General features: G+C 39.4%; 1 protein-coding gene across 4 annotated transcripts in view; it reads left to right on the top strand.

The window, feature by feature from the left end:
- The first annotated feature begins 244 nt into the window (after positions 1–244).
- The window catches only part of STAMBPL1 (STAM binding protein like 1), a 44,814-nt gene continuing 21,774 nt past the window's right edge, over positions 245–23,284 (top strand). For all 4 annotated transcript variants that reach the window (XM_081074295.1, XM_081074293.1, XM_081074294.1 and 1 more), the window contains exons 1-2: positions 245–685; positions 20,263–20,306. The gene's annotated coding sequence lies outside the window, so the exon portion shown is untranslated. The remainder of the gene's footprint in view (positions 686–20,262; positions 20,307–23,284) is intronic.

Genomic DNA, 23,284 nt, shown 5'->3' with positions numbered 1-23,284 from the left:
ATGGCGTGTGTACACCGCAGTCTTAAAAGGCACCCATTCCTGTCCACTTGGGCACAACTGATCGTGGAGCAAAACGGGAGTCCAGGTGGTTCGGGGTTGAGGAGGGGACGCGCAAGTTTTCAGCTGAGAAGTCTCACCCTAACGTTTTACTCTCGCTCTGGGCCAACCGCAGAGACCCGCTTCCACCTGCGAGCTTTTTCTGCAGAATGCGGGAAGCCGCAGCCGCGGAAAAGGGGGCGGAGGCAGAGACGGAGGCGGCACCCAGGGGCCGGGGCCGGGGAGGCCAGGACCATCGCAGTGGCAATTTCTTTTCCTGCAGCGGCCGCGGGGACGGCGGCTGCAGGCTCGGGATCCACCGGCCTGCGCGTGGGTGTGAGAGCGCGGTGTTGTCACCCTGCGCTAGAAAGCCACGCGAAGAAGGGAAGAAGGAGAAGAACAACGCACGCAGCCGGAGCGAGTGGAACTGGCAAAGCTCCATCGGTCCATAGAGGAGCGGGGGAGGAGGCACGGCCCAAGCAAGTGAGCGGGCGCCTCCAAGCTGGGTGCCGGAGCTCCCGGCTGCAGTGCCTCCGAGCCAAAGCCAGTGCGGCCGGAGCTGCAGCGGCCTGACGGATGCCAAGGCCACACGGCGGGCGCAGGGACAGCCGCCGCAGTCGCCGTCCCCCGCGGACATCAGGGGTTGCTGGTGAGTGGGCGCGCGCGTGGATGCGTGAGTGTGAGCGCGCACCGGCACAGGCGAGGGTGCACGCTGGAGCCGTGTGCCTGGTGGCCTGGCGCGCCGCCGGTTCCTCTTCCGCTGGCGGCGTCGGTTCTCAGGCTTGTTCCGCGGGAAGAAAATGCGCTTTGCTGGCTGTTCACTTCCTTCCAGCCAGTCCCGCGATCGGCCCGCTCCGCCCGCGCTGCCTCTGCGCCCTCAGCCTGCCCCGAGGGGTGAGTTTCACCTCCGCGGGAAAGGCAGGAAGCCGTTGCTCTTGGTGGAAGAGCTCAAGGCGGAACCCCAGCAGTGACCTCTACGTGGGTTTCTGGTTCGGCGAGGATGTAGGCATTCAGAGAGACCACCGCCCTTTTTTGGGGGGTGCGTGTTATGGAGAAGGGAGGGGCGAGGGTTGGAGAAACAGCCCCTTACCCCTGCGGGACGTGTGGCGAGCCTCTGTACATGATGTTTATTTTATGCCATTTGTGAGCGAATCTTAAGACATTTCCCTCTCCAGAGTCATTTAAGCCTTTACAGAAGCCTTTAGTGAAATGCACAAAGAAGTGGAAATGTCACTGGAACAATTTTCCAGAACTCTATCAAACAACCCACACTGCTGATATCCAAGAGCCTAAGGTGCTATAATTACTGGGGGGGGGGGGGGAAATACGTAATTAGTGATTCAGGAGACAGAAGCTGATCTAGAGGATTGAAACAAATCTTAAGTGTTTGGGTGGCGTGGAGATGGGGGGGGTGCACCATCTGGAAATCAGTGTTTGGTAGTAAGTGAAACAGACATCTTTCAACGTAAGCTCCAGTGAGCACACTGCTTTCCCAACATCCTGCAAATCACTGAGAAGAATATGAAGTCCTAGGTTTTAAAGGGGTTTCCAAATTTATAATGAGTATCAGTAGGATGTTGATTTATGATTTCGTGATTCAAGGCCTTGTCAAGGTCAATATGGCAGATTTGTTCCAGCAGATAAATTATATCTGAATGTTTGAATTCCTATGGGAAGTTTTTGGTGGTAGTTTTCTGTGGTTGTTTTATAGAGATTAGCCACTGGGTTCTCCCTCCCCGCCCTCCCCCACCGTGTTGTAATGGACAATCTTATGTTTGGGATGGATGCTCAGTTGAACTTCAAAAATGTGCTCTATGACAGCATTATAGTAGGCATGTTGTAGCTAAAAGTATGTTCGTTTTTAATTCAAGTTATGTCTTTGAGAAATAGGTTCCTCCTGTTTACCATTTGCTCCATTACAGTTTCTCCATCCAAAGGCATGAAATGCTATTGGCGATCTACTTGGAGAAAGAACTGGCTGCTTGTCTTCTGTTCAAACACATATCTAGCACATTGTTGGCCACTTGGGAATATCAGCTGGGATTTATATATCAACTGGTTCTTGGAATTTTTGAAAGAAACTTGTTTTCTTATACTCTTTTATAAAGCAAGCACCATTTTAATTATCAGGCAGCAACTCCTAGTCCTTTACCCATACTGTGGTCTTCAGGGCCGGTTTTTTTGCCGTTTCATAGGATTCATTCATTGCCAGTGAAAGGCTAGGAGAGAGAAATGAGAGGAGCATGTCTGGAGGGTATCCTCAGCAGAGAGATTTACTCCTGGAGAAGAGAACGTCTCTGGGGTTGGCTCCTGAGAAGGACTGATAAAAATAGTTAAAAGAATTATTAGTAATAGTTACCTCTGTTTACTTTCAGCACCTAGGACTTAACTAAACCAGTTTGATCGTATTCCTCTTTCAAGGACTCTTCCCAAGCCTATTTATAACTACAATCCAGGGAGTGAGGTTGCTTTTTACAGAGAAGAAAAGCCTGGGAATTCTTGCTCAAAATGTGAGGAGTACAAGAAATATGTAAACACTGCTCAGGAAATGCCAGGTGCCTTTATGGAGATGTGTTTACCAGGCACATTTTAATCCACTGGATTTGTGATGCTCTCTATTGCTAGCGTTTCTTCATCAATGCTGTGAAAGATTTGTAAGTAACTTCAAATGATACTATGAGAAATGAGTCGTAGTCAGCCCTGAAAATATTAAGAGACAGCTTTCCATCCCTTAGGGCTAATGAATCACAGATGCTCAATAAATATTTGTTAAATGAAGTAACAATTCTAGGATGTCTTTACTTCCCAACCTAAGCACATCATGCCTTTTGGTATTGATTGTCTTTAGCCATAACTTCATACCAACCCTTTCATCATATTGAAGTCCAGTTGATATAGTCAACTAAGAAGACCAACTTCCTCCACTGAAGCAAAAATAAAAATCCCTCCAAAATAAAACAAAAACAAACAAAAAACACTGTATTAGTACCAATGGACTTGCTTGTTCTAGCTCTGTGAACATGTGAATTTTCTAGTTGGATGTGTGATTGTGCATTCAGAAACCCTGAGTTGACATCAGAATGTTCAACTCAGGAATAATCTCGATGTTGCTACATCTGGATGTGCCTTTTGTCAGAAATTATTTGCATTTCTAAGCAAATCACATGAACTTCTAGTGCAATCCTACATCTCCTCAGACAAAGTGGAAAAGCCAATTAAACCTTTGTCAAATTGCTAAATCTGCAAAGCACATGGTGTTTTATTTTCTTTCTAAATTTTAAATTAAGCCCATGTTGTGTTTGTCCATTGATGTGGCTGGCGTAGAGACTAATTCAGACTGGAGGTTACTTAGTAACTTGTGTTGATTAAAAGCAGCTCCTTTATATAAGCACCAGTAATTCATATGTTTTAATTTGCTCTAGTTAGCCATTTAAGGTCCTCTTGGAAATGGTTGATCTTGAGTATTAAGGGTGCTATGACTTCCCTTTTCTTTTTTTTTTTAAATAATTCTCACTTTCTATTCTCAAGTTTATCCTATGATTCATAATCTAATTTCAGATACAAAACTTAAACAGCTGTCTGGAGTTTGCCTGGATATTAACATTATAGTGCATATTAATAATGCAAATTTTCTGCCTGATATTCTTTCCTTTTTGTCTTCCAATCAAGCTTGTTTTCTTCTCACTAAAAATCAAATGAGATCCTTAGACATTTAAGAATTTTTTTCTAATGGGCTAGGTCCAAAATAAATAAATAAAATAAAAAAATTGCTTATCACTGTTTGGAAGTAATACGAACACTGCTGTTCTCTGCATAATGAAACATGGCATTCTTATCAAGTATTTATTTAAAAAGTAGGTACTTGAGCACTTGAACTAGAGTTAAAGGCATGTTCCTTCCATGCAGAAGGGAAAATTTCAGGCAGTCAGATATCAGGATTCTTTGTTTTATGTGGAGGAGAGATAGTAAACCTATGGCACGTATTCCACATCCATGGAAGACATCACCAATTGATCACAGCATTCTTTCCTGCTGAGCCCGGGTGTAACCTCAGAAGCTTGCAAACATTTGACAAATATTTAGTAATACTAGTTATTAAACAGGTGCTGTATGTCAGGCACTGTACAAAGCCTTAACGTGCGTGGTATCTCAAGGATGATGGAGTGGTTAGGAACATGAATTCTTTTTGCCATTTACTAGTTGTGTGTCTGTGGGTACGTTACTGACTTCTTGAGCCTCAGTTTCCTCATCTTTCAACTGGGACATTAGTTTCTATCTCATAAGGTTTGGGGGAGGGTTAAATGAATAAGCAGGTATAAATGAAAAGTGATTCGAAGTGTGTGGCAAAAAGTTAAGTGCTGTATGTGTTTATTTCTGCTATTATTATTGATTCCTAAACAACTTTATACAACAGGTACTATTTTACATACTAAGAAATTGAGGTACAGAGACCTAGATAAATTAATCAGGGCCATAGGCTGGTAGGTGATAAAGCTGTGAGTCAAACCCAGACAATCTGACTCTAATGCCTGCTTTCCGAATTGTCTCCTATACTACATGCCAGGTGCTGGGGATACTAATTAGAGCAAAGAAAGTGGGGGCTTGTCCTCATGGAGATTCAGGGTTCCAATCATCTACATTGTAGCATATGCCGTGTCCAGGCCTAGGTTGTCGTACAAAAGGTTTGCTATTTTTTCTTGATGTTTTGGTATTTTGTAAATAGCATTTTTCATTAAATTCTTTAATAAGAAGTGTTCCAATTTCTGTTTTCACATCAGTTTTAAAATACATTACTTTTTGTTTTTGCCTAGCAGTTGACATATCTATGCACTACTTATTCATTTGTAACATCTTTCCTTCTGTCCAGTGATTCTTTGCTGGAGGCAGGGAGGATATGTCTCCCTAGTATATAATATGTATCTCATGTGTTACATAAATAATGTGTAATATTATGTAATTATATATTATATACATTTTATATAATGTAGATATTACATGCATTATGCTAGGTATGCATTACATACATGTATATGCCTATAGGTATACATGGCATAATGTATGCATTACATATAATACAATATATAGTATATAGTACATTATATTAGGGAGACATTTCCATTATATATAAAGAACCACTGGGTATAAGGAGAGATGTTACAAATAATTATGTGTGCATTAAATTATTAAACATATATCAGTATTCTGAAAAACCTCTATGCCATCCACCTCTCTTCACACTCCCAGAGTCTCATATATCTTCCAGCCATGACTGATGGTGGAGTTATGATGACATTTTATAATTATTTTTATTCAGAATTATTTTATAGAGTAAATTTTAGCTGTTCTTTGACTTGTTGAAGTAATTATGTCTAATTATAAGAAGCCAGATTTTAATTATAGGTGGGAAGACTGCTGTAGCAATAAAGAATAAGAAATTCTTAATTCCCCCAGAGCTTCTTTAAAATGGAATATGCCATCACTGATTTCAGTATTTTAACATTACATTAGTCCTTATATAATTTCTTTTTCTCTTAAATAACTCAGAAATCTGTAACCAGTATTGTTTTTTTCTAAGGAGGCAAAAGCTTTTCTTGGTCTTGTATAAATTTTATGGGTAAAACATGACTATTTTAGTTGAGGAAAAAAAATTTTAAATCTCATCTTTAAAACTATAGTCTGCATCCTTTGACTTACCCTTGTGTGTCAATTACGTGTCATTTTTTAACTAAAGTTCAGTCCCTTTTTAAAGGAACTGTTTTTAAATTTTGTGAGTTTAAATTCGATTAAGGATGACAGAATTTGAGTTCTAGTGAATTTGTTTTCTGAACTTTTGCTATACTACGTTTCAGTGACATCGCAGTAACTGACCCACAGATTCTGTAAGGGCATATCTAAGAGAGAACTGTCTAGGGACCCATTACGTATTATTCATCTTGATTGATTTGATGACTCTGGGTGAATTTGGAAACAGGAAGCCAGTGATGACTCACTTTCAACCCTCCCTGGCACCAGGTGAGGGCTGCCTTTCCTGTGCTCAGTGAAAAACTCCAATGTGGGTCCACATTGAGAATGCTGCATTTCAACCTTGAGTGGCAGGGACAATATCAACTGTGTACCTTTTAATTAAAGGTGGAAGGAAAACTGCAATCAGTAATGATGATGATGGTTAAATTCAGCTCAGTTAAGAACCGTGTGATTGTATTTATCCCACGGCTAGAGCCATATCTTTTAACACTGGAAATACGCTTTTCAACCTCTGAGAAGAAATAGAGGGAGGGCTTTATGTACATGGGCTCATGCTTCCATATTCTGGTGGATTGACTCCAGTTCTTTTTCCAATCTGTTTTGTCCTTGAAAGGTTGGTTTATAAACTGTTCCACAAGGTACGTTTTCTTTAACAGGAGGAACAAATGGACATAGTGGATGGAATGAGATTAGAAAAGAAAGGCCTGGAATAAGTCCTTCATATGTTCGTGGTTTTGTTCAGTGGGACAACGGCTTATGGAATCCACATAGTACTTTAAGAAAAATAAATAAAAAGATGAAAATCATTTGGAATTATTAGTGGGTATGGAACTTTGGTTTTGCAATTAATGAAAAACTCAAGAAATTAAAATGCAGATTTCGAAATGTAACGACCACGTTCTTACAACATAAAGGTTGTTTTTCTTTGGCAAGTACAATATTGAAAAACTTAGAAAGGTAACTAGGGTAGTGCTTCTCAAACTAGTCTCAAAAAAACAAAGGGTCTTCCATCCATCCTACCCCCATAGATTATTATTCAGTAAGGTTGTATGGGTCCTGGGAACCTTCATTTTAACAATCTTCTCAAGGGATTTTGATGCAGGTGGTCAGTTAAACCACACTGAGAAAAACCTACTTATGTGCAAAAATCTAATTTTATATTCAGATTTGTGATCTTTTAAGTTTTATGTATTTATCCTCTTGATTTCCATAAATATTTTCATGCAGTGACATATACATCAAGGCTGCCTTGGAGTTTTCATAATGGCACTCTATACTGGTTTCATTATCTTATTAATGTCGGTTTTCTTGATGGACAAAATCAGGAAACCACAGGGTTGGAGGAAATATTTTAGGGAGGATGTTACAATCCTTCTGAATGGCAGATGTTAGGATAGGGCAGAGAGGGTTTGACCAAAAAGGGAAGTGGGGTAGATATATATTGGGGAGCAGTGGAAAACAAAGTCTAATGATGCATGAGAAGAAAAAAGGGTCAGTTCTCTGTCTGTAAAGGGCAGGTGAGGGTGTTTACCTCTTCTGGTAGGCACTAGGTTACAGCATGCATTTTGAGCAGAGGACTAACCTGCATTACATTGGAGCTGGGGACACACAGTACCTGGTCCAGAACAGAGAATTAAAGAACAAGTGGATTAAAGAACAACTTGTCTGTCACCCTAAAGGCAGGAGGGAGCAAGGGTGAGCATCTGGGCCCTTGTATTTGGTAAGACTGACATTGAAGGATTTGTTCAACAGAGTTCTCCAGCTCTGGGTTCCAGAAGATCTGTAGACAGTAAATTTGTCTTTCCAGACAACTGTCTTTCCGGACAAATTTTAGTTGTCTAGACACTAAGGCCACTCAGCTCATCCGTCAGGCCTCACCAGCCCCTCTGGATTTAAAAAGCCCTTGAATAACTACCACTACCTTAGTAATATGATGTGGCAAGGAGGGCACAGTTATTCTCACTTTAGACTGGAGAGACACATTCAGAGAGTAATTTAGCAAAGTTCACACATCTGGAAGCACAGATGTGGTAGGGCTAGGATTCAAATCTGAAGCCAGCTACTCAAAACTTACAGGCTTTAAAAAAAAGTATGATTTGTCTGATTACGAAGTGATACATACTTGTAACACTGTACAGAAGTGTAACATTGTACAGAAATGAATGAACGTGAAATTCTTCCTTGTCCCATCCTTGAGAGAACAGGTGAGAAAAATTCAGTGAATGTTCATACTTTTTTCTTGCAATACCAAGATACATTAATTAAGATACATTAATATATATGTGTTAGTATTCTTGCAATACCAAGATACATTAATTAAGATACATTAATAATATGTGTTAGTATTACAAAGATGTAATCATACTTTATATGTTATTCTACAACTTGCTTTTTTTTCGCTTAATGCTGTAACTTGAACACATTCCTGGTTCGGTGCATATAGATGTCTTTTCTAATGCCTTTCTCCACTATAGATTTCTTTATTTTAAATAACCCCCATTTGATGGCTATTTATTTTTAGTTCCAAAATTTAAAAACCATGCATGCTACAGTGGGAGTGTGTGTGTGTGTGTGTGTGTGTGTGTGTGTGTGTATGTGTGTGTTGTATTTGGGCAGGACAATCTATGGGCAAATCATCTTAGAATTGGAATTGCTTGGTCAACAGGAATGCATTATTTTTTAAAAATGGAAATTTTTTTTCCCAGTCTTCATCAATATTCTGTATGATTAACCATGTAAATGTTATCAAATAAATGAAAAAAAAACTGTTCAAATTCATAGTTTCTTAAGTACTAGGTGAAATTAAGCTTTTTTTTACATTACTCAGCCATTTATATTTCTCTTATGACTTGTTCATTCCATTTGTCCATTTTCATTTAACTCTTTACCTTTTTCTAACTGTTCTGCAAATGTTCCCTATGGTTTAGAGATAATACATGTTATAACTGTCACAAATGTTGCAAACTTCTTTTTTCCTTTTGTTGTCCTTTCTCTTGTTGAAGGGATTTTTAAGGTACTAATTGAACATTAAAAAATACTTTTATTTAAAATAATTTCAGACTTCCCAAGATTGCAAAAAGGGTATGCAGAGTTTCTGTATATCCCTTATCCATTTCCCCCAAATAGTAACACCTTACATAGAAACAAGTAGTTATCAAAATCAGGAAATTAACACCATTACAGTACTATTGTCTAATCTACAGATCTTATTCACATCTCATCAGTATCCTTCTTTTGGTCCAGGATCACACACTGCATTTAGTTGTCATGTCTCCTTAGTCTCTTTTAATGTGAAACCGTACCTCAGCCTTTCTCTGTCTTTCATCATTTTGACACTTTTGAAGAGCACTGGCCAATTGTTTAGTAGAAAAATCTCTCCATAATGGGTGTGTCTGATGTTTCCTCAGGAGGACGAGGTAATTAAGAGTGTAACCTAGTCTGGAGGTCGTCAAAAATATCTTGCCTGAGGAAGAGATGCTGACAGGCACCCTGGGACAATGCAGAGGAAGTAGAAGTGTGAAATGAGGGTGGGGCTCATTTGCATACAGCTTGCTTAGTCCATCTCAAAACTGCAAGGTGCCAGTGCGTGGAGGATGCAAAAGCAGGCTGGTGAGTTGGCATCTGGGTCAGACCCAGTTTTGCAGGACCTATTAAGGACATGTGACATTAACAGTGATTGAAAGTTATTATGGGGCGGCCGGTTAGCTCAGTTGGTTAGAGCGCAGTGCTCTTAAGAACAAAGTTGCTGGTTCGATCCCCACATGGGCCACTGCGAGCTGCGCCCTCCACAACTAGATTGAAACAACTACTTGACTTGGAGCTGATGGGTCCTGGAAAAACACACTTAAAATACATAAAAGTGTTTTTTAAAGTTATTAAAAGTTTTTAAGCGAAGGACAAACATTGTCTAATGACATACCTGTTATATGTAGAAATCATCAGAGGGGAGCCTGATGAAAAGTAGACCAGTTTGAAGGCTATCCCAGCAATGCAGACAGGAAAAGGTGGCATTGAATAGGGCGCTGTGAGAAAAGATGGTGAGCAGATACAGATCTGAGGGAGGTTTTGGAGTGTGAATCTGCAAATGTAAGTGGTACATTGGATGTGGACTTGAGGCAGGGAGCAGATGGGGGGCGGGTATTTCTAGGTTTTGCCAGGTGTTGCGTAACCGATTGGATGTTGGTACCATTCATTGAGAGGAAGGGGTTTTCTGTGTCAGTCAGAAGTGTCATTATCTCCAGTTCCCTTAAATGACAACATTTACAATATTTTTGCCTACGTATGCTCTTCTATCTCACTATGTCACTTAACTTCCAAGTCCTTTGTTGTTTCTTTCGTCAGAAATCTCCCCCAATGACTATTTATCTTTCTCCATTCTTTTTACCTCTCTCAATCCAGACCTGGGGTACCTCATCCCAGTTGCCTAATTGCCTCCTCTCTGGGCTGCCAATTCCTCTTCTCTCAGTAACTTTATCCATTGCTGCCAGACTCATTTTTTTTTCCAATTTTATTGAGGTACAATTGACAGAGACTATTTCAGTTTAATAAATATATATTAAGTGCCTAGTTTGGGAGCATCACCTTGTTGGGCAGAGTTGAGAATTAAATAAGAAGCGTCATTGAGGACACTCGGGGTCATTTTGCCTAGTGGTAAAAAACAAAACAAAACAAAACTGCATTCCTGTCTTACTCCTTACATACACATAAATTCCACACAGATCAAAGGTATTTATCCAAAATATCTAACCATAACATTACTGAAAGAAAAGATTGATGGAGATATTTAAAAAACATTTTTAGCATCAGTGAGATTGAAGACCTTTTGAAGACTGATGGAAAACCCAGATACCATAAAAAAAAAAAAGAAAGATCCTTTTGACAACCTAAAATTTAAAAATGTTCTACAAAAATTAAACAACCATCAAACAAAAACTTCAACTAATAAATGTAGAAGAAAGGCTGGGAATAGAAAAGTCACCATTTTAAAACACCACAGTAATAATTATTTCAGGTAAGAATCATCTTTGGATGCTGCTAAAATGAATGGGCAGAAGTAGATTTGCGTATGCTCAAAATCACTCCCTACAACATACGTTGTAATTAATTGCAAAGAACAAAACAGTAGCTTTACAGGGGAGAAACCAGGCCCACATAACTTAAACAAATGATCAAGGTTAACATTGCTGATAATGGGGCCAACCAGTGTCTCCTGATGCGCTAAGAAGGAAACGCCCTCTCCTCTGAGGTACTTTTGCCAAAAAAGGCATAATTCTGGCTGTTTCCTATAGTTCGTGTTTATAGCAGTTACTGCAGTTTTAATGATATAATTGTGCACATAATCGTTTAATATCTTTACACCTCTCTGCCCCTAGTAGAATGTAAGTTTGGTAAAATCAGATACTGTGTTTCTTTGCTCACTGTTGTATCACTAGCTCCTAGCACAAAATAGGAACTTAATTAATAATTTTGGATAAATGAATGAATTAATTTAATTGGCACTAACAGTATTTGTGAGTAAGATGTGTTTAGTCTTGGAACATCGTGAGTGAGAAATCACAGTTGGATGTCCCAGTGGAAATGGATGGAGGTCATTTGAAGACACAATGCTAAAGCTCAGGTTAAGCTTTAGTTGAAACCATGAAAAAAAAATGTATCTTATGGAATAAAAGTATGTTAAGAGTAAAGACAGAAAATGAATAGTTGAGGTGCAGGGTGAGGGAAGTAGGTGGGAAAAGCAAACATCTCTGCTTCACTGAGGCCAAGGCAGCCATTTGTTCTAAAATAGGGAATGTTCAAGTGATCAAGGCCAGGTATTTGGGGGTTATTTGTAACTGTCTGAGAGAAGTGTTATCTGATACAGTCAGTCTCAAGTTTTAACGTGCATAACGAGTTCCTGGGCTGCTTGATAAAATTAGAGATCCGTGGGGCACCCTTCTCAGAAATTTTGACTCGATGGGGCCTAGAAATCTGTTTCTTGTAATGGCCAATCCCTCCTCCACCAAATAATTATGATGCAGGTTGCCCAGGAACTACACTCAGGAAACTTGACATCCAAGTAGAGGGATGTCAGCTATGGGGAAGGAATATAGAGAGGGAGTGAGCGGTGAGCAAAGAGGAACAGCAGATGGCCTCACTACCAGCCTTGGCAGCCTAAGGGGTTCTCTATGCATTTTAACATGGATGTTGGGAAAAGTTATGGAGGGACACAGACTGTTTTGCTTATGTCCACTGCATTGAAGAGATTATCTACGGCAAAACCAAAAATGTGAATGCAGCTGTCTACTGGAGCGTGTTGAACAGTCAGGATTCCTGTGGTGGGGGAAAATTAGAGGAGCGGTAAATAAGTATTCTAGGATAGCTTTTGCTTTTCAGTAGTAGTGCTGGACTACATTCATCTTGTGGAAGCACTGTCCTTAGAAAATTGTTGAAAATTAAATAAAATTGATTAATAATGCCCAAGAACTGACTTCATCTCTGAACTTCAGACAGCTGGCAGGCAAGAAAATGATATTATTTTGAAAATTTATGTCTGACTCACTATGCTTCATTGAATTAGATAACTTCTGGATAGTATTTTCTTAAAAGCAAATTGCAATAAAAAGGGAAGTATGTACATTAGAGTTTAGCAGCTAATAGGTGACTTATCTTTAGAATGCATAATTTCCAGGAAATTTCAGTATTTCAACAGCAGGATAACAAAATTAACGTGCTCCTATGGCTGTATGAGGACAAAATAATTGTGTACAAATATGAATTTCTCCTTCACACCTCAAATTCATTTTCCAAATGTTTTTATGATGCATATTAATTTAATCATCTCATTAAAACAGAGAACAGAATTCTAAATTAGCGCATTTATGAGCATAGGAAATGCCTTTTGAATACCACAACTTAGAATTTATATTCAAAACCACCAAATATTTTGAACTGAACTGTATCATAGAATAATTATGCGTTTGAATTTCTTAACTACATATTCCAGGTGGTCAGTCCACAGACATGGAGTCATTCTGCTTTAGAAACAAGTGAAGAAAATGAATGCCCTTTTATTTCTTTGTCAGGGAGAAGGTTATGAATCAGAGATTTGTAATACTGAACTGAAATTTCATTTCTGCAGTAAATCCTATCCTTCTTGTCCATGGCCCATGGATTTGACCTTCCCCTGATTTGACCTTCAACTATTAAAATTAGTTGCCAGTATTGCTGTGTGACTAAGAGTATGAAGTCTGGAAACCTATGCACCTCATTTTGAGTCCTGCTCCACCATTTACTCAAGTTACTCATTTGAGGCTCTAGTTTCCTCATCTGCAAAATGGAGATAACTGTCATTTTTTGAGTGCTTATGACACCAAGCGTTGTGCTGCATGTTTTACAGGCATTATCTCACTTCACCTTATCAACAGCTCTTTCCTTCGTTACCATTACCCACCTCACTCTGCAGTTTGGGAAGCTGTGATTTTGCAGTTAGCGGTTGGAGGCAGAATTTCAACCCAGGTGGTCTGACCCCAAAGGTTCCATGTCTCATCTCTTGGCTCCACTACCTCCTCTGTGAGAAGGCTGTTGTGAGGGCTGAGATAATGTGTGTTAATGCAGTATTTCAGTTAACCAGGGAGGGACACCTTTCTGTCAGTATTAGGTCGGTACAAAACTCATTGCAGTTTAAAAGGTTAAAAACAGTTGCAAAAACCGCAATTACTTTTGCACCAACCTAATATTATGATAGCTCTTTTGCTTCGTTAAAAGTGATGTGTTGTCCTACAGTAATACCTCACCTGTCCAGAACTCAGCTTGCTCTTAGTGGAGAAAAACAGGTAAGACAAAATGCTTTCTGAGGAGGCAAGTTAGAAATCATGTAGCACATTCATTGCAATCTGCATATAGTTTACTCACAGGAGATCTCTTCAGATCCATGTCCAGTCACCACTTTAACTTTACATATAAATTTAAAGTATTTTATCAGTGATCTAAGATTGACTAAATGGGGATGGGGGGAGATTGAAATTAGAGAAGTTTAGTAAAGAAGTTGCTTTTTAATTGATTTTCTAAATGACAGCAATTAGAAATGGAAAGAAGGGTTGGTGTTAGCAGATACATTAAAATAAGATTGTGCATCACCAAGAAAGAGTTAAATAATATTTATATTTTAATCAAAGAAGAATGTAATATTATCTTAGAAGTATTTCTTTTGAAAATTGTTAAATCTCACAATATTATTATTATTAATTATTATTATTTTAGCTATTCAGAATCACCACATTTGAATTCACATAGCTAAAGATTTTCTTATATTGCCAGAGGAACCCAATATCAATCAGGAAGCATACTACGTAATCGCAAGAGTGCCTTAAACAATGGCATTTGTATCTTACACACCAGCAGTTCAGAGGAGAATGGTTGCAGGATAAGTTCAGCTGCTCAGCACTGTCAGCAAGGAGCTAGACCCATTGCACCATGCTTTGCACACCAACTGCTTCTTAGGCTTGACCCATCTGTGTTGCAAGATGGATGTTGCATTTAGTGTCTTACATGAAGACACATGTCCCACCGATGAAAAAGGCCCGTATTCTTCAGAATATCTGTTTGCATTAGAGATGAAAATCTCACAGAATCCTCCCAACAGATTTCCCCCTTCTGGTCCCATTGTCCAGGATTTGGTTACTTGCCAACTCACCACGTCCTGAGCGCAAGGGAGTCTGCAAAAGTGAATATCCCTGAGATTGGCAAGAAGTGGTGATGCGGAAAGTGGGTAGTTGTCAGATAGACAACTGACAATGTCTATCAAAAAAAAAGCAATTGCTGAAGCAAGTAGTTAAACATTAACCGTCTCCGATAGCTATAATAGAAATCAATGTTTTATTTTAGGAGAGGTAATTAACCTCATTTTTCTATAATCCTTTGATGTGAAAAGGGACTGATTTTCTTTGAGTTTCCTTCTGCCTGCCAGGAACTATAGTAGAACTTCTATATGTTACCTTTACATATTAACATATATATAATTTATATAACTTTTATATATTAATATAATTTATATAATTTATATTATACATTATAATTTATATATAATTATAATTTGCGTATTACCTTTAATATATTAACATATAAAGATGCTTCAGTTGAGTTCTTCTGGAAAGGTGTTATTTTCTCCCATTTAATGAAGATACAGTACACAAAAAGGTTAAATGAAATGCCGTAGCATTCCCAACTCTTAAGTGGTGGATGCTGGATTCTCCTATGGGTAGATACGGCCCCAGAGCCTGAGCTGTGGTGCCGAGGGTGCTCAACTGCTCTTCCTTGTGTCAGGATGAAAATTGTATTGCAACTATGAGAAATAATTATTTCATGACTTAAAGTGCGACTTGATTGCCGTTAGGATAGCCTAGACTTACCTCAAAGTAACTTAAAACATACATTGGGAGGGCTGATTTATTTAATAATCTTTCCTGTAGCCACTGCATGCTTGCTGATTGATCTAATCTAAGCCACTGTCATGGTGTGTTTAACCTGGAATATTCCTTTAGGGGTAAGAGACAAGCACCAGACACCTAGTAGGTACCCACATATAGTACTTATGAGTATACACAAAATGCAATAAAAGCTATTTTTAATATTCTGATCATGTTTCATATTTTGCATAGTAATATTTTAGTACATATCTTCTGGGTTACAGTATATTTCAGTTATTTGCAGTTATTACGGATGAGTATAAATAATCAAAGTAATCATTAGTTTTAATGTCTGAATTTTTATTTATTTTATTTGTTTTATCTTCAGACTTTATTTGTTGCTCAGATTTTTCTTATGTAGTATTTTTATTTCTCCACTATCTTTTAAAATTATTTTTATTTTTCACTTATAGTTCACATTCAATATTATTTTTAATTAGTTTCAGGTGTACTTATCTGAATTTTTAAATCTTTAAAAATGAACAGCAAGGGTAGCCTAGGTGGTTATTTTATTTTCTCTAAACTGGGTCCCAATCTGTATGGAGTGTCACTCAGGAGACTCAGGAGATCCTTTTTTTTGCCTCTGTCGTTTAAGGCTGGGGGGATGACCCTTTACCTCCCTTTATCTAAATCAGGTTAGGTCACTGCAGCCCACAGTCAGGTTATGATAATTTCCTTTATTTATCTCCAGCTAAGTACATTGTGCCATGTTTTCCCTTGAAAACACGAACTTTGACCCAGTGGGAGAAAGAAAGGCTGCTGGTTGGCCAACTAGAAATGAGACTCCAGGTGGTGGTGTGCAGTGTTTGGCCTCTCTTATCTGCTTATTATTTCAGTACAGCATTCAGGTTGGAAGGAGTGCCAGAGAGACACTTTTGGTGATGGCTCACAGGCTCTTCTCTGTGTACTTCCTCTCTGAGAAGGTTGTTCACTGTCTGGAAGGATCCTCTCTGTATTTAGGGACATACGGCTTTGTGTATGAAAGTGGGTCAGGATTCTGAGCTTAGCCACCAAAAAAGTATTTAGAAAAAAAAAAAAAAAGAAGAAGAAGAAGAAAAGGAAAGTTAAGGGAATTAAGGCTAAAACGGTGACAAAATAAACACTATGCTAGGTCAGATAGTTTTCTCTCTGTTCACCCTCCGTATTATTTGCTGCTGGTTTTAAAAGGCAGAATTGTAGAGCTGCTTCCACATTTCCTTGGAGGAAGTTGAGACTGGAGACATCAAATTGGGACCCCCAAATCAAAAGGATTCTGCTCTTGACTGTAAAATTGTGAGGGCGTAGGGAGAGTCAGCCTTTATAAACTCTGAGCTGTGAAATGTCAGTTCCTGCCCCTCCCAAAAATACTCATGGAAGACACTCCATTTTTGCCACATGCCCTCTGGGCACTATTGGGAACTGCTCAGTTGGTTCCAGGAGCTGCTTGTTAGGTTAGCTGAACCCGTGGGACAGGGGTTGTCTTCTGTGCTCATTGTCAACATGTGTTTTAGTAGTAGTAGTAGTAACAGTAGTAGTAGTAACAGTAGTAGTAGTCATAGTAGTTTCAGGTGTACAAAACAATGTAATAGTTAGACATTTACACCCCTCACAAAGTGATAACCCCCCCTCTCCCAATCTACTACCCCTCTGACATTGTACATAGCTGTTACAGTTCCACTGACTCTATTCCCTATGATGTACTCCACATCCTGTGACTATGTACATATATTAAATTATAGTTGACATTCATTATTATTCAGCTTCAGCTTCAGGTGTACAGTGCAGTGATCAGGCATCTACACCGTCCCTGAAGTGGTCTCCCGAACAAGACATGTGCCCATCTGACACCGTACAAAATCTTTACAACATTATTGATTATATTCCCCAAACTGTTTTTCATATCCCCGTGGCAAAATCTCACTTATATATGGAATCTAAAGAATAGAATAAATGAACAAACTAATCAGAAACAATCTCAGAGATAGAGGAAAACCTAAGGGTTGCTAGATGGGAGGGGTGTGGGGATGAGGGAGAAGGTGAGGGGATTAGAAAGCACAGTTGTCAACATGTGGTTTTGATACCTCTTTGGTGCCTGGTGTGAGAGGATTAACAGGAAGCAGACACTACCTTACTCCTCTTGGAAAGGTCATTCAAGAGGAAAATGGTTGTGTCTTTGGAAGCAACCATTTCTTCACTGTAGTGAGGAAAAGAGGCTAGAGGTAAAGGCGAGAAGACAGAAGCTCTAAAGCAAAAAGAGCTCTCAAGAGGTATATGACAGGTTAAATGTGTCACCAGGTTGTAGTTCAGATGTTATCACACCACAGGAATGCAGGCTCTACTGGGGGTGGAGAGTAGGGAGCAGGTTGAGATTAAATCAGTCATTCCTAATGAATGTTTTCAACAAGTTGTAAGCCACTCTCAAGTGATGAAGTGGGGCCATGATGAGCCCAGTGGTGAATGAGGAAAGTGAGCCTGGGAGGGTCTACAGGATGACTAGCAAAGGCTCATGGACCCACAACTCGCACCCAGGTTGACTCCAAAGACTGCCTTTGTACTGTGTGCCCCAGAGAACATTGAGCCTCCACTTTGAAAAGAAAATTTGTATTTTATTTGTGTCTGATGTTGAATATTTTCCATCTGCCTTTGGCATTCTCTGGGTATCTTGTTTCAGTATATTTCTGAACCTTCAAATTGCAATGTGTATCTTATCTTTAGCACTTGAGGTCATCTTCTACCTGTCTTCCCGCCATAGCTGCTGCAGTGTGAGCAACTAGAGAAGTGGGCCCTGCCAGCATCGTGCCAGCTCTCCTGTGCTGTTCAAGTTACACGGATTACTTCCTTCCTTGAAGTTCCATTTGCTTATAATCGTGGCACTTAATTCATTTTCCTTTCCTCCTGTTGGAAATGGAGAACCCACATGAAAATGGATTCAATTTCCTCAGCAGACACTAAACATTTAATCCTCTTGACCCACTGCTGTCACCACCTCCCTGTACCACCCAAGACACCATTACCTCTCCCCACTGATATCCTGCCTCCTCCCTTCCCCCTCAACAACACACCCAAAGGACTCTTTTTAAATTATACCATTTACATCACACCTTTGTTCAACACCCTAAATGGCGCCCCATTTCACTCCATGTAGAAGCCGGAGTCTCTGTGGTGGTCTGTGGTGGTCTGGAAGGCCTCCTCACCTTCTCTGATTTCTTTTGTCACCGCTCTCCTCTCTGCTCATCCTGCTCCAGCCACACCACCCTTCTTGTTTTTTCTCAGACACACAGATGTATTTCCACTTTAGAGCCTCTGCACTAACTCTTTCCTCATCCCTCACTTCCTTCAAGTCCTTGTTTCATTTTTGGTTTCAAAATGAGACCTACCTTGAAAACTCCCATTTAATACTGTAATCAGCTGCCCAGCCTCCACTGCACAGCTGGTTCCCTTACTTTGCTCTTTTTCTTTTTTTTTTAAGAGGATGTACTACCTTCTAACTTACTATGCAGTTTATTTATTTAAAAGGTTTATTGTTAATCTATCTCTCCTGACTAGAATGTAAACTCTAAAAGGCTAGGAATCTTTGCCAATTTTATTCATGTTCCACATACCTCGGTGTTCAGTTGATGTTTGTTGAGTGAATTTATGATTCAATTAATGAATAGACCTGTTCTAAGAGAATTAAATGAGTTACCTATAAGTTCTTGAAGACTGGTGCATTTGGGGACATATTTTAGCACAGATCTAGAGACAAATATTTACTAAGCTTCTGTTATATGCCTGGGAATGTGATGGGGAGTATACTCTAGACTTTAAGGGAATTACTTCATTCATTCATTCAATAAATCTATGTTGAGCCCTTCTTCAGTACCGTGTTTCCCCGAAAATAAGACCTAACCGGAAAATAAGCCCTAGCATGATTTTTTCAGGAGGACATCCCCTGAACAGAAGCCCTAATGCGTCTTTTGGAGCAAAACTTCATATAAGACCTGGTCTTATTTTCGAGGAAACATGGTAGCAGGCATTGTTCTACGCTCAGGATAGAACATAAATAATAACAAACGTACTGGGCCCAGTGGTGCTAGGTCCTCTGATTTTTTTTTTTTTTTAAGAAGCTGAAATCTGAATTTTTGTATGACTCTCCCAATTTTTAAATGTTGATAACTAACTTAATTTTTAAAAAAATCTATCATAACAGCCAAATTAAACATTTATAACCCAACCAAATGTTGCCTTTTGAGATGTATCTTCTATGTTTGAGGGATTATGTGGTATAGATTCCAAAGAAGTCTGAAATTTCTGGATGGATAACTGGCATGTCACAGTCGGGGCTGGATTTAGGTGAGCTGTGGGAAGAAAGGAGGATATTTGCGTTCCTCCCTGTACCTGGGCCAAAGGTGTGGAGGCAGCACAGGCCGAGTGTGAGGCAGGTGGGGTGATGGAGGATGTGTATTTCCTTATTGGTACTGGCAATAGTCTGCCCGGGCTACACTGAGTCCTTTCTAGGTTGAACTTACTGCATTTGTCAGGATACGGGTCCAGCTGCCTAAACAAAGACAAGGTATTAGACAAGATAGCATTTGTCTCTGTCATAGGGATCTGAGTGTAAGCAAACTAGACTGCTCCTCTTCTCTTCTTGCTTTGCCATGGTTCCTCCTTGTGACTGAAGATGGCTCACATGTGTGGCACCATTGCAAACGGTAGGAAGGGCAGAGGGGTAGGTAGAGAAGGCCGTGTCCTGTTCTTTAAAGGGTAGGATCCACAGTACTTCTATTCACACCCCATTGGCCAGAGCTTGGTGACATGGCCACACCTAACTCGAAGAAAGGCTGGAAAATGTAGGCTTTTACCTGGGTGGCTTTGTATCAGCTAAAACTTATATTTTTATGTTAGAAAAAGAGAATGGGTATTGCAGAATATACAGCAGTCTGCTGTATTTGCTTTCATGAGTCTCAGGTTGTATCAGGTAAGGTACCTCTTACTGTCCCCTCAGTTTTCTAATTATTTTGTCAGATCCTAGTAGGGCAAATGGAAGGTGATACTTGACATTTATTTCTTCTTATTTCAGATTCTTCTGAACCACTGGGTTTCTGGTTAGACTGAAATAGCATGGTAAGTTTTTGTTTTGTTTTGTATGTTTATTTGTATAGTTTATCAGGAGCAGAGGTTCTCAAATGTTTTGGACTTAGGACCTCTTTGCACTCTTAAAAATTACTAAGGACAATAAAAAGCTTTGTTTATGTCGACTATATATATTTATATATACCATATTAGAAAATAAAACAGACATTCACAAGAATATTCAAGTAAGAAAGAGTCCATGAACTTAGACCCCTGGAAATCTCCACTATACAGTTATGAGAGATTGATGGTAAAAAAGCAAAGAATGTTGTAGCGATATTATGAAAATAATATTGACCTCACACACCCTTTAAAAGGATCTGTACCACACTTTGACAGCTACTGATAGAACATAACCTGTTTATGTTAACTTTGGTAATTATTTATGTTGTAACTGATAAATGCGAGGACTAGGGATTAAAAAATAAAGAAATTTAAGACAGGACCACTGCCATTGAGTAGCTAATGGTACCCCCCCCCAAAAAAAAATAATAAACTGACCAACCTATAAACTTCTTTCATCTTAGATTTTTTTTATTAGTTTCAGGTGCACAAAACAATGTAATAGTTAGATATTTATCATTTATATCCCTCACACTGTGTCAACCCCCTCCCCCATCCACTACCCCTCTGACATCGCACACAGCCCTTACATTTTCACTGTCTCTATTCCTAATGCCGTACTCCGCTTCTTGTAACTATATACATAATACATATATGTATATGTATTATGTATATGTGTATATGTGTGTATATATATATTTATACACACATATACACATATAAACTTGTAGTTGACATTCATTATTGTTCAGCTTCAGCTTCAGGTGTACAGTGCAGTGATCAGACATCTACATCATTCCTGAGGTGGTCTCCCTAATGAGACAAGTGTCCATCGGATACCCTACAAAATCTTTACAACATTATTGATTACATTCCCCAAATTAACTTTTGTAACTCCGTGGCAATTTCATCTTAGATTTGAGGGGAGTTAGTTTCTATTTCTGAATTATAAATTTACATGTGGGAGTTAATAGTGATTGGCAATTTTTGCAATTTAATAAATCCTGATATTTAAGATATATTGAATTAAACATTTCATACATTTAGAAGCTCATTACAGAGAAGTTTGATTTTTGTGCAAACGTACCACTGTGTTTGCCCACCCAGCCCTGAATTTGCCTTTTCATTCCACCACCTTTTATGGAAGTGTAAAGTGCTAGATATTTGCATTTTCAGCCACTGTTGCAGCCAGGCTGCAGGCATGTGACCTAGGCTCTGCCAATCAGACACCTCTATCTCATACTTTGAAATAGAAACTAGTGACACGAAGAAATGTGAGGTTACTCCACATGGTTCCCAGGGCAGCAGCTGGTGGTGGTGGTGGAAGCTGCAGGCTCCCCTACCCATCAGACCAGTGGTGCTGTGTGATTTGGGGTGATGTTCCTGGATCTGTAGTCTCCAAGCCCGATTTCTCCGTCCCTCTGGAAATTTGTAATGTTTCCATTATCCTATGAATTCAGGAGTTGGTGCCTTTGCTTGCAACTAAGAATCATTCTTGATACCTTCACAAATGCAGTGCCTTTCAAAGTAGTGTTTGGAAACCTCATCTAATGGATTCAGAATCCTTGTGGGTGAGTTCCAGGAGTCTGCATTTTAAACAAGTTCTAGGTTTTGTAATTTTTATTTGAAGTCAAATTTAAGAACTGCTGTTCTAATGTTTCCAACTTTTTAAATTGCTCTTTTTAAAGATTTGAGTAACCCCCCAAAATTTTGCAAGACCCTAATCAATGACTAGTATTTCCTTGTTCCTTTCTCTTCCCACCCGCTCCAAACTCCCCATAAGCCTCTTTGTTCAGTCTCTTTAACTCTTGTAATGTCCATTTTTTTTCCTGCTTTATTTCTTTTCACTGAGAAGTGGTCATTCCCCAAATGGCATTGCCTATATTCAGTGGTGCCAGAATTAATTTGGGTTTTAAACTACACTGTGACTGTGGCTGTCTCTGGGTCATATTTCTCTTGTGCATTTCTGCAACCTGCAAGCTTAGATCTCCAGGGATCACGGGAGAGAATGAAGGGGAAAGGCTACAACATGCCAAGTAACTTTCCTTGAAGGGTTTTTCGGTCATGGATTCAGGCCAAAAAATAACACAGAAAGGTTGAATGATCTACTTCTGAGATTTCTAGAATCACGGAACACGACAACTTGAAAGAATTTAGCTTAACCCCCTCATTTCGTAAATGAGGAACTGAGGAGAAGATATATGCCCATCATGACATAAGTGATTGATGGAGTATAAAGCCTAACATAATTTTAGAAGTGGGAAGTGGTGATGCAAAGCTTGACCTAAACTAGTATAAAGAAGTGGGAGACTAACATTTATTGAGTGATTATTTAAACTTGGATATATTCACTTAATATCGCTGAGTCTCAACTGAAAGATAAAGATTCTAATACTAGCTAACATTTATATCATGTTGACTGTGCTAAAACCTATTCTAAGCACTTTATATGCTAACTCATTGAGTCCTTATCACAACTGCATAACTAGGTACTATTATTGCCCCCATTTTTCAGGTAAACAGAAAGGATAGATAACTTACCTGCAGACACACAGCTAACGTATTTGTTTTCTATTGTTGATTTACCAATCACCACCAGCTTCATGGCTTAAGACAACATCCATTTATTATCTCACAGTTTTGTGGGTGAGGAGTCTAGGTCCTCCACTCAGTGTCTTCACAAGGCAGCAATGGAGGTGTCGACCAGGGTAAGGGTCTCATCTGAGGCTTGGGGTCCTCTTCCAAGCTCACATGCTTATTGGCAGAATTCATTTCCCTACAACAGTAGAACTCATGTTGTCCAAGTCTTCAAGGCCAGTAGCAGAGTGTCTCCCTCTTTGAAAGGGCTCACCCGATTATTCCAGGCCCATCCAGGGTAATCTCCCTTTTCTTAACATTAAAAGGTT

The sequence above is a fragment of the Rhinolophus hipposideros genome (assembly GCF_964194185.1).
Source record: "Rhinolophus hipposideros genome assembly, chromosome: 15".
Lineage (NCBI taxonomy): Eukaryota > Metazoa > Chordata > Mammalia > Chiroptera > Rhinolophidae > Rhinolophus > Rhinolophus hipposideros.
The sequence above is the reverse complement of the archived record's forward strand: the minus strand, read 5'-3'. Positions and strand labels throughout refer to the sequence as shown.